Here is an 11099-nt window from a genome sequence, read left to right on the forward strand (position 1 = left end):
ATAGGCCTTTAACGTGACATATGTACACACAGTGCATCTATACTTAACAAGTGTTACAGTTATATGAATTTAAGTTTAATTTTCCTCATAATCTCAGTTTTTATTTAAAAGGGATAGTACCATGATATAGCCGAAAGGCTTTAAATTTTAATTAAAGCAATATGAGCTGTATTTTTTAGGATTTTATTTTGCTGCAAAAACCTGCTAGTATGCTTAAGTCTGCATGTAACTTAAACTTTTATGATAAATAAGATTTGAACAAATCATTAATTTTTGTCAGAAGAAAGATTTCTTTTCTAAGAAGTTTATATATATAGCACTTCAATTTTTGTACAGAACGACAACAATTCAATTTTACATCAATTAAGGCTTCTTAACTGCTTTTCCGACTAAAACAAGTGTAACAGAAAAAAAAAAAAACAACTGATATTTTTGGTCATTTCATTAGAAAATATTAGCAAGAAAATTGCAGCTCATATTTGCTTTAACTTTATATTCAAGGTTATTTCAGAACTCGGCTTATGTTTATTATTTGAATGAGTGGGTGTAGCGACTAGCAAGAAATTGATAAGTATGACTATATTGGCTTGTGTATATTTAAATACACTAGAACTGAAATGTACATCGATTTATTTACTAAAGGCAGTCTAAGATACTGCACATTATTTCTCTATTTAAAATAAACATAATAACTCCAGAAAAAAAATGTAGGTTAGGTTTTCTGTGCTACGTACCTTATTCAAATATCATATTTGATATCAATTAATGATTTCATTGAATAAAACAGAGGTATGGATTTTATGCATAGCATAATTATTCGCAACTCACCTTCAGGTAACAGGCTTTCAAGTAACAATATAATAATCGCAATCACTTTAATGTACCATTCTTTTGCCGCCTCCCGCCAGAAGCACAGTCAGCATATTTTTAAAAGTTTAATAAAACACTTTTAATTGTTATAATTTTTATTTGCATTTTTATAGGATACTATCAATAGTTAGTAGAAGTGAACAAAGTATTGTTTCAATAACATTTTTAGCGATACATATGTAGCGAATGCGGGATAATCATGTATGTTTTTGGAAAAGAATTTGTTTTACTAGAGCGTGATACTTTATCTGTGTTAATAATTTGTTCTCAGAGTCATCCAAAAAATAGTTGTAGACTTTTAATGCCAGGAGCTCTATGACGATGAAAGGGCGTAATTATAATGGGTGAAGGCACTTTGAATATTTAAGACCATACCAATATTTAATAGGTTTGTTACCGACTGACTACGGAAGTATATCGGGCTTATCGACCTCATAGATGGTTCGGATATCAGGCTGATAATAGCAACCTCGGGGTGATGAAATGACAAAAATTGTCATGATTTTTATACCGTGTACTTTTAGAAAATATAAATTATCATAAATAATTTTAATAATAAAAGACAAATATTTTTAATAAAAACATTCAAATGAAAGCTTTACGCAATAAATTAATTTTTTTCTTTAGAAATCAAAAAGCATAGTTAAATGTTAATTCTTATTATAGCAAATTTCACTTTCGTCAAATATAGTCCTATGATATCTAGTCCTGGTTAGAATTTTCATGCAAAATGATATTGTCACATTGTATATCATTGTCGCTCCTTAAAACTAGGGTAAACTTACCTTGGGGAATATTGGGGCATTAAATCTAAATTCTAAGTTTTCTATTTCTCCCAAAGCAGTCCCAATAAGATATCATTGAAGGCATCTTAATTAAGAAAATACCCCACAGAGGATGTTGTTCCATATACATGTAATCAGAGTTGTAATAATTAGTGTTTATATATTATATATTTTCTGGTCGCTGATTTGCATTCCTTGGGAAGGTAGAGATTCAGCGTGCACCAGAGAGTAGCTTATTTTTTGTAAGCTGCGATTCGTTTTCCGACATTCTACTCTGGCCTTGTCGCACTTTTGGACAGGGGTTTCTTACCCATTGTCTGATTGATATATACCAAACATCATTGTTAATTATTTTAAAAAATTAAAAAAAATTCCAGACTTTCTGGGTCCGTCATTTGTACTGGGCGGTGCCGGTCGTATTTCTTGTAGAACTGAACTGTGCATTAAATATTTCTTTACAAACACTGAAGTACCCATCCCTGCAAACAATTGGCACCAAATCGTCTAAACATCCTAGGCATGCCCATTGATGTTTCTGCAAGTCGTTCTGTATACATGTGCTCAAGGCATTATTTTTTACCTTTAATATGTTTTTTTATCCCCTCGCGCAACTTGTTGCGAAGAGGATATAGTATCGCTACCGTGCGCACGTGTGTGTATGTGTGTGTGCACTCTATTTCAATTTTCTAGTAAATTAAAAAAAAACCTTCCAATAGATTTTCCTCAACCTTTGCACAAATATGCCTCATTGTAAAAGATTAAAACAAATGCAATGTGTGTTTGAAAGTTTGTTATTACCCCCTCGCGCAACTTGTTGCGAAGGGGATATAGCATCGGTGCTGTGCGTGTGTATGTGTGTTCAGCTTGGAAGCAAGTTTAAAGAAAAACAATTGCACGGATATTCATCAAAATTCGTAAAAGTATTTGGCATGGTTAAAGGATAAAGCCTGATAATTTTTCAAGTCAATTAGTTGAGCACTTTTTAATTTATAGTAAAAATAACAGTTTTATACAGAAATTTTATGTACGACTTGACAATAACTACTTCCGCTTCACTTCTGTGAAACCAAAGTGAAAGTAAGCAGTTCAAATCACAACTTGAAATTTTTGGATTTAGAACTAGTACAGGTAAAGAAACACTAGTTTTTGTAGTAATGGAGAGTTAGTAGAATGAGATCTCCTCATTTACATAACTATATATTCCTAAATAATGCATTCCCCACATTCATGTCACGAGGGGATGCTCTGCTTAGAGGTGCCCTTGTTTATTTTTACGTCTCCCCATCTGAGCTGTATATATTCTTCTCTTGATCTCCAACCAAAGTATAAGGAATTGTTTAACCTTCTTGCATGAATCAATGATCATGAATTTGTTTTAAAATATAAAAATCTAAAAGTGTTCAAAAATTTGTTTTAAGACGTACTTTTATTCAATTCAATATATTTGCGTGCAAATTTACTTTAACATGCTACAAGTTATCCTTTTGAAAAAAAGCATTTGGATTTCATCTGCTGCAGCTGTAAATGGATCTGCTCCAGTTTTTGGCTGTATAACCCTTTAGATTTTAGTTCCTTAATAAGAGACATAAGAACATCTCAACCACGTGAAATCTCACGGTCTTGAACAATAACTGTCTTTTTTATTTTAAAAGCTAGTTGATATTCCCTTTATGGTCTTCATTCTCTGGCTCATATTCATCTTTATTTTATCATTTTGTAGCACATCGAACACGTGTGCCGTTCATACAGAATGCATAACGTCTGCATCATTTTTAAAACCCCGGCGGCAGTACATCAAACACAGTAGCTAAATGATAGTCAATCCAAGAAAGAAACAACGTTACATCGTTTCCATCCGTTCCTACAAAAACGCTCCGTTTCTAAAATCCATGCGATCATTGACATTGCTCGATCTGCCACAGTGTGCAGTTTGCGCATGTGCGATGTTGTAATATACACAGGAAAACGGTCTACACTTATCGAGGATTTTGGAAGTATTTGTGGCTGGATTTCAGTCTGTCTTGTTTCGTCATTCATTTGATATGCCTTGCCAGCGAAGGTGGTGTCATATTATTTTTTTTCCCAAAGTGTTTCTACACGTCTTTTCGTCCAAGGTAACGTGTTCGGGTGAATGAAATACCTGAATGCGGTGAAGCATGAATAGTGCTCTCGGCCTTATATAGGGGGTGTGTAGCGATAAGCAGAACAATAGAAATCGACAACTAATATGACGTTAGTCGGAGAAAAAGGGAAATGATGCGTATTCATGAATACATGTCAGCTTTAAGGAAAACGTTAAGATAGTTCAGCAAGCCTGACCCTCTGTCACGTTTTCTTAACCTAAATATTTTCTAAGCCTAAATATTGCTTAATTCATATATTTCAAGACAGTAACCATGTATTTCATATTAATAGGTGATGTTATATATTTTTTTATTACTATATATCTCTGAATATTTTAATAATACTAAAAAGATCGCCATTTCCGCCTTTGTCAAATAAAAAAAGCCATAATTATCTGCCTACTCTGAGAAATTGGGCATACAAAAAAACCAACTTTGATAAGACCCCTGGTACAAACCAGGAGGTGAAATGGTTTTTTTATTCGACCATTTGATGCCTTTTAGCAATAACTTTAATATGTACACAGAAAAAGAAATCCCTAGGGCAGAAGTTTTTAATATATGTGCAAAATCGATACATTTCAAGCAAAATCCCATTGGATCCTATGTTAAAAATTAAGAAACTTTGAGATGCCCCCTTAAACAAACGATATGGTAAATGTCTTATTTTTTTCTATCATAAAATAATAATTATGTTAGTAGAAATTCATGTAAAAAAAAATTCGTTCAAAAATCTAGGGCAGAACAAATTACACCCGGCCTCGTTAAGCATTTCAGTATTCACCCAATGAATGAGAAGACACTATCAAATATTTTACCCTCAAGCCATAGAACCCGTTAAACACATCAGTTTTTTTTTTGGGGGGGGGGGGGGGGGCAGTCGAGTTTTACATAATAATCAGCAAGTCTTTATTTTGTTTATTTAAAAACTTCACCAAAAAAAAATTGGTTGTATATAATAAAAATTAATTCCTGTATTATTCTTTCAATCATTAAACTTCTTAATTATATTATTTACAACGATTAATTATTAGATATGACCAAGCAACGAAAAATAAATAGTTGTGTCAACACCACCCCCTCGAATTTTTAGAATTACAAGAATTTTAAACATAATGTACATCCTTTAAGTCATAATCCTTACCTTAGGTGTCATAAAATTTAATAAAAAAATGTCAGCTGATGGTCTTTCTAAATATACAGCCAGTCATCAGTTTCTATTCTTGTTAGTGAACATAAAAAATGGTCAAACATTTTATTCATTAAGGTAGTCCATCCATAAAAATCATATTTCATATCCAATAGATTGCAAGTTTGATTACTAATATCTTAGTGTGGTTTTAAGGGGTTTATGTAATAATAATGATTTATCTTTAAAATAAATTAAAATTTTGAATTTAAACAAATTTATCCCATCTTGAAGTTAACATTGAAGTTTATGGGAAAAAATGCATTTTTAAATATATCTTTATAGTACAAATAATTTTCTCACAAATCTCTTGGTAAGAAATTGTAAAAGCTTTTCTTTTCTTCGACAATGCTGAAAAAATTAAACATTTACCACAAATATTTTTGATAATTGAATTTTTTTTAATTTTTGCAAGGGGCAGACAACTGTTTAAAAAAGTTCCAAGTGCAAAAAGTTCATTTAGTCGAATTTGGTTTATGTCGGCCTCATAGCAATTTTAAAATGGATATTCAAAATAGTTAAAATCAATCAAAATTGTTAAAATCACCTCAGTTATGGATTGAATACCTTAATACTGTTATGCCCATTTTTTGCCACACCCTGAAGTTGGAATCCCTGTCCTGAGGATCATTAACGATTTAGATGAAGGGCTTTATAGTCTATCTAAATATGCGGCCAGTTTCAGTTAAGTTCCAGCTGTAGTAAAGAGGAAGATTTATGTATTGTTTAAATTAACACTACATTTTACAGTCCCTATGAGATAAGAGTCATGAAATTTACAATTTATATTCCTCTTATCCCAAAGATGCATCATACTAAATTTGAAAAGCATTGGCCAAGAAATTAAAATTTCAGAGACAGATAGTGCAGCTAAATATACTGAAGTCGGAAGTCTTTAAAATGATAATTGACATATTACCATACCAAATATGTGATTCTTGATTTCAGAAACATGCTTACAGAAAAGAAGACCATTGCATCTGCAACAGTTCTTTGTGATACACTTAAGCCAGTTATCATCTTGAGTAATTATTTACAAGGAAATGTTCATTTTAGCAGAGTTAATACAAAGTCAAGATATCTTCACGTTTAAGCCTAGATTAATTTCCTGATAAATCTTTTTTCAGTTGCAATTTAATATTGGAGCAGCATGTAATTAAAAGGTCCAATGTATAAAAAAAATTCAAATACACATGTATAATATCATATTTTAAATTTTACAACACCTATGAACTAACTGATGAACTACACCATCTAACAGAAAGATACTGGGTTTGAGCAGTAGGCAGTGTTGCGGATGTTGACTTGCATTTCTCCAGACTTCCAACATACTTGGCCGAAATTGTTGATAGGACTGATTTAGCAAGAGGACACCTATGAACTAACTGATGAACTACACCATCTAACAGAAAGATACTGGGTTTGAGCAGTAGGCAGTGTTGCGGATGTTGACTTGCATTTCTCCAGACTTCCAACATATTGGCCGAAATTGTTGATAGGACTGATTTAGCGAGAGGACTACGGTAAATCTTTTATAATTTTCCAAAAAAAATTGATATTATTTCTTGTGTATTTACCTCAACAATATTTATGATTAACTGAACAAGATGTGTCGTAACGCCACAAATGCCCCCGCAGTCGACCAAAGTTTCAAATGCCAAATTTTATTGAACAATTTTTTGATTGCAAAATAAATCACAAATCTATGAAAATTACTCATTTTCTTTTTCGATAAAGAGGCAATACTCTGTTAAAATTATCGAACTAAAACCAAGTTCAAATTCTATTAAATTGAATCTTATAAATTAATCTTTTATGAAATCTGAACTTTACATGTGCATCACTTTAATAGCTAGAGCGGAAACAGAATTTCCCATTTTGTTCTAAGTTCAAGAGGCATACGTCTATCACAAATCATTGGACCGGAATTATATTCACAATTGATCTTTACTTTCTTGTAAATAGACTTCACATGAAATATCAGGTTTATAAATGCATCCCCTCAAAAGTTAAAGAGCGGAAACTGTGAAATTCAAGAGGCACAATTCAAACTTGACCTGTGTATTCTTATTACATATCCATATATCAGAATTTGATGATTACATATCCATATATCATCAAATTCTGTTTATGTGATCGTCTTCGGTTTCGGCCGATCACAATTGTGCCTATATGAAGCATCCGCCTGTTTTTAATATTTGCGCATGCACTCCGCTTCACCACTTAATTTTCTATGCAATAACAACCTCATTTAAATCTTCAATTAAAGGTATCTTAATATCTTTACTCTTATCAGCGTGCCTTTAAATAAAGAAGACTTATACAGTTACATACATGATGATTCAAAATCACGCCTTTCTTTTCATATACTTTAGTATATTTATCGGAAGTATAATATTCGCCTACCAAAAGTAAAGCTTATATTTATGCCTTGCTTGTTCAGAAATCAATAAAAATGCTAAATATAGCTTACTAAATGTAGCGTAATGCTAAGTAAAACATTAACAAAGCTTACCAATGTTATTACATGCCGATCATTCCTTTAAAAGGAATACTTATCTTTGCTACGGTATCAAAACAACTAACCCGAATTTCTTCAGAAGATTCTACTCAGACTAATGCCCCTTGTCAACTTATAATTGTTAACACTATAACCCTGCAAACCAAAATATTGATTGGTGATGTCGTTTTCTCAGAGAAAATTTCTGGACATTAAGACTCCGACTCTGAGACAGAGTTGGACTCAGACTCGGAATCATCAACTGGCATTAATATTATTCCACCAACTCCAAGTTCTAGAAAGAAGTTTTATCATTACAAGAATCAGATATTGAAGGCTCTCAAGGGGTAATTTATTTTATAAATATTATTTAAAGTAACTCTTTTATTAATGATAATAGAAGTACAAAATAAAACTAGTAAAACTAAACCCTACATTTGTGTATTATTATTTTTTACAACAGTTGGACACTAACTTCTGAATCCAGTGATTATCTCTCCGACTCCGATTCTGAAAAACCACCTGCATGTAGGCCCAAGTATACTAAAGTGTTTGTTTTTAAAATGTGAATTAAATATATCAATGTAAGAAATATATTTCAAATAACACATAATCCACATGTATGGGAATTGTAATATTTGTGTTTTAAAACTCATGTATTAGATAACATAAGAGTATTTTGTTTTGATTTATTCTATGAGAACCATATTGAACCAATGAAAAAGCTAGAGGGGGGAAAGTTCCATTTAAAGAAAACACTAGGACTGCATTTGTTGAATTGAAGTTCCAGTTAAAAACAAACACACACTTTCGAAATATTGACTTTTAATGCACTTCTGAAAAATGGGAAATCATTAAAGTCACAATCAATGTCTTTAAAAAAGCCAACGTAATAGATGGAGCCTCCCAAAAATTTAATATTTGTTATTAACAAGTCAAGAGATTATCAGAGACTTTAAAAAAAACTTAATACAAAAAATGTACTCAAAAAGGAGAAAAGAACCTTGATAAATTCTGAAACAAAAAATCTGTGTTACCAATTCAGCAGTCAAACACACAAATCTCACAGCTAAATCCAAAACCAGAAACGGGTAGTGTCGTGTTAAGAAAGATAGGAAAAGAACTTCACTATAAAACATCAAAATAAGCATCCCGTCCTCACAAAGTTCAAGAGAGAACATCAGAAACAAGCATTCTGAGAGTATTGCATAAGCAATACACGTCCCCTACCGGTTTGTAGAATTTGTAAAGGTAGAGTTGCACAATTTTGTCGAACACAGTAAGAGGAACTTTAATTATGTGAACACAGTCTCCTGGAAAATCATGCAAGTCATTGCTGCAAGACTGAAGCTAGCTGGTATAGGGAAACCGCTTGCCTCAGCTACCACTGTCATCAATCTGAATGTGCAGATATTAATGTTATAAATGGGGACACCATTTGTTTCTGGATTAATGGAACTGATAACTAAGTCTGGAAGATATACTTTACATGGCTTAAAAGAGATTTTTTAGACTACACGACACAGAACACCATTATGTCTCAGAATATTTTATTCATATATATTTCATTTTATTAGAATACCATGACAGAGAGAGCGGCAACAAAAAACATTTAATGAACTTTTGAAGTTATACAGAAGTGAAATATTACCAGAAATGGTGCAAGATTCGGATGAGTTGCCAGTAGGAGACAAAATGCTATGTGAACGTTTAAACCCTTTTCGTGTGCTTCACTCTCTTGTCCACATTACTGAGTTGGCAGATAAAGCATTCCGCGACATTTCAATGTCTTTGTTCCAGTATTGATGAAAGGTTTGACAAGAAATCTGAATCGGGCACAACCAGACTTGTACGGAGAGCCTATAATTTAAAGCATTTCCCTACCCCGAAATGGATGCCCAAGGCTCGTTTTTTACATACTTAAATGAGTACATGTAGTATTTTAAGGAACTTTATATGCAAAATCTTCTACTTAACTTACTTCTTTCAAGGGAAATCTGTGTAATATTTTATTTCACAATGCTGGAGTTTGTGTATTTCTTTAAAAGGAGTTTCTAAAAGATCATTAATTTTGTCAAAAATGGGTACTGCATAACTTGAAAATCTATCTCATCTTGCATAGCTGTTTCCTGTTCATCGCGCTACCAGTTTACAGCGCGATCTTCACAGTGCTTTTACGACTGTGGAAGATAATGACGGTTTATCGTGGCATTGTTTTCTTTTACATTAATAAATTTAGACAATCGCGCATTGGTAGATTTGATAGGTGCGTTCATGAGTGCATGATGTAGATGTAAATGTTCCATGAATAAAAATATATTTTTTATATTCTTCACTGGCGAGAAAAAGTAAAGAGTGCAACAGTGATAGACTCGATTGGAGAGCTGCAAGAGTAATCCTAATTTGCTCGTTTGCAGTGTTGAGACAAATGAGATATTCAGGTCCAATTCTGGAGGTAGGAAACGAATATACCTTTAAAGTAGTTAGAAGTTTGGCCCAAATGCAGAACCTTTGCAGTTGAATAAGGCGTGGAAAAGGTGGCAATGGAGTTTTGAACAGTTTGCTGTTGGAAAGATGGTAAGTGACCCAAAGCAGAGAAAAGCATTATTGTTTCATTGTGGAGGACCAGAATGAATAAAGTTCTTACAGATCAAGATGACAAGTGATTACAAGGTAGCTGTTCAAACGTTGAATAAACATTTGAAATGTGAATGTTTAATAAACATTTGGAATGTGAATGTTCAATATAAATTGTTAAAAGAATGCTGAACACTGTTAATTAACAAGTTTCCTACATAAAACAGGTGTAATCTTAGACTAATTGAAAAAAAAAGAAATTGAAAAAAATAAATAATGACAAAAACTGGTTAAAATAAAAAGTATTTAAGAACAATGAACAAACTTAACTTAACCCCAATTGGAAGAATAACTCTTATTAAATATCCAATCATATCTCAAGTTAACCACTTATTTATAACGTTACCAAACCCACAACCTGTAATAATTAAAGAACTAAATAGCATTATATTAAGATTCTTATTGATCTATGATGTTAATGGAGTAAAAAGAAAGATTGTTGCACAAAAGTTCTGAAAATGTTTGACTTAAAAAATAATATGAAAGGATTAAATTCTACATGGATAAGAATTCATTTTAATACCTTGTTACAGCTTTATGATAGGGAAAGAACTAAATAATATCATATATGTAAATGGCCTACTGAATAAACAAGGAAATTTTATATCTTAATAAAACTAAAACTATATCAAAATAGGTCCGCATCTTCAGTCATGTAAATTCAATTCCATGAGAGAAGAATCACTATGATTTTTATTCTGCCTTTTTTTCCTTGATGTAAGCTGCTAGTAGGATATTTTCGGAGTCGGAAACACCGTTATGAACAGAGGTAGAGTTTTAGGTTTTAAGTTTTTTTTAGTTAATTTACAGTCTTAAAATCATCTGAAGTATATGATTCACATTCACTTGAAGCTGAATACAGCTCATCCAAATCAAATTTTTTCAAATAAAATCCATCACCGGAACTTTAAAAATCACTATCATCGTTCCTAATTTGGTTTACAAGATCTCGAACTTTTTCAGCAGATGACCCGTGTTTTTTATCCATTTTGACA

General features: G+C 32.1%; 1 long non-coding RNA gene across 2 annotated transcripts; it reads left to right on the plus strand.

Moving 5' to 3' along the window:
• The first annotated feature begins 2710 nt into the window (after window positions 1–2710).
• On the plus strand, window positions 2711–10058 carry LOC105329952 (uncharacterized). 2 transcript variants are annotated; one of them, XR_004603851.2, is made up of 6 exons: window positions 2711–2783; window positions 5916–5992; window positions 6229–6490; window positions 7664–7814; window positions 7931–7995; window positions 9045–10058. It is a non-coding gene; the product is annotated as an uncharacterized lncRNA (long non-coding RNA). The 2 variants fall into 2 exon arrangements; XR_900415.4 differs by lacking the exon at window positions 9045–10058 and having other exon boundaries at window positions 7931–9005.
• Window positions 10059–11099: the final 1041 nt, after the last annotated feature.

The sequence above is a fragment of the Magallana gigas genome, chromosome 5 (assembly GCF_963853765.1).
Source record: "Magallana gigas chromosome 5, xbMagGiga1.1, whole genome shotgun sequence".
NCBI lineage: Eukaryota > Metazoa > Mollusca > Bivalvia > Ostreida > Ostreidae > Magallana > Magallana gigas.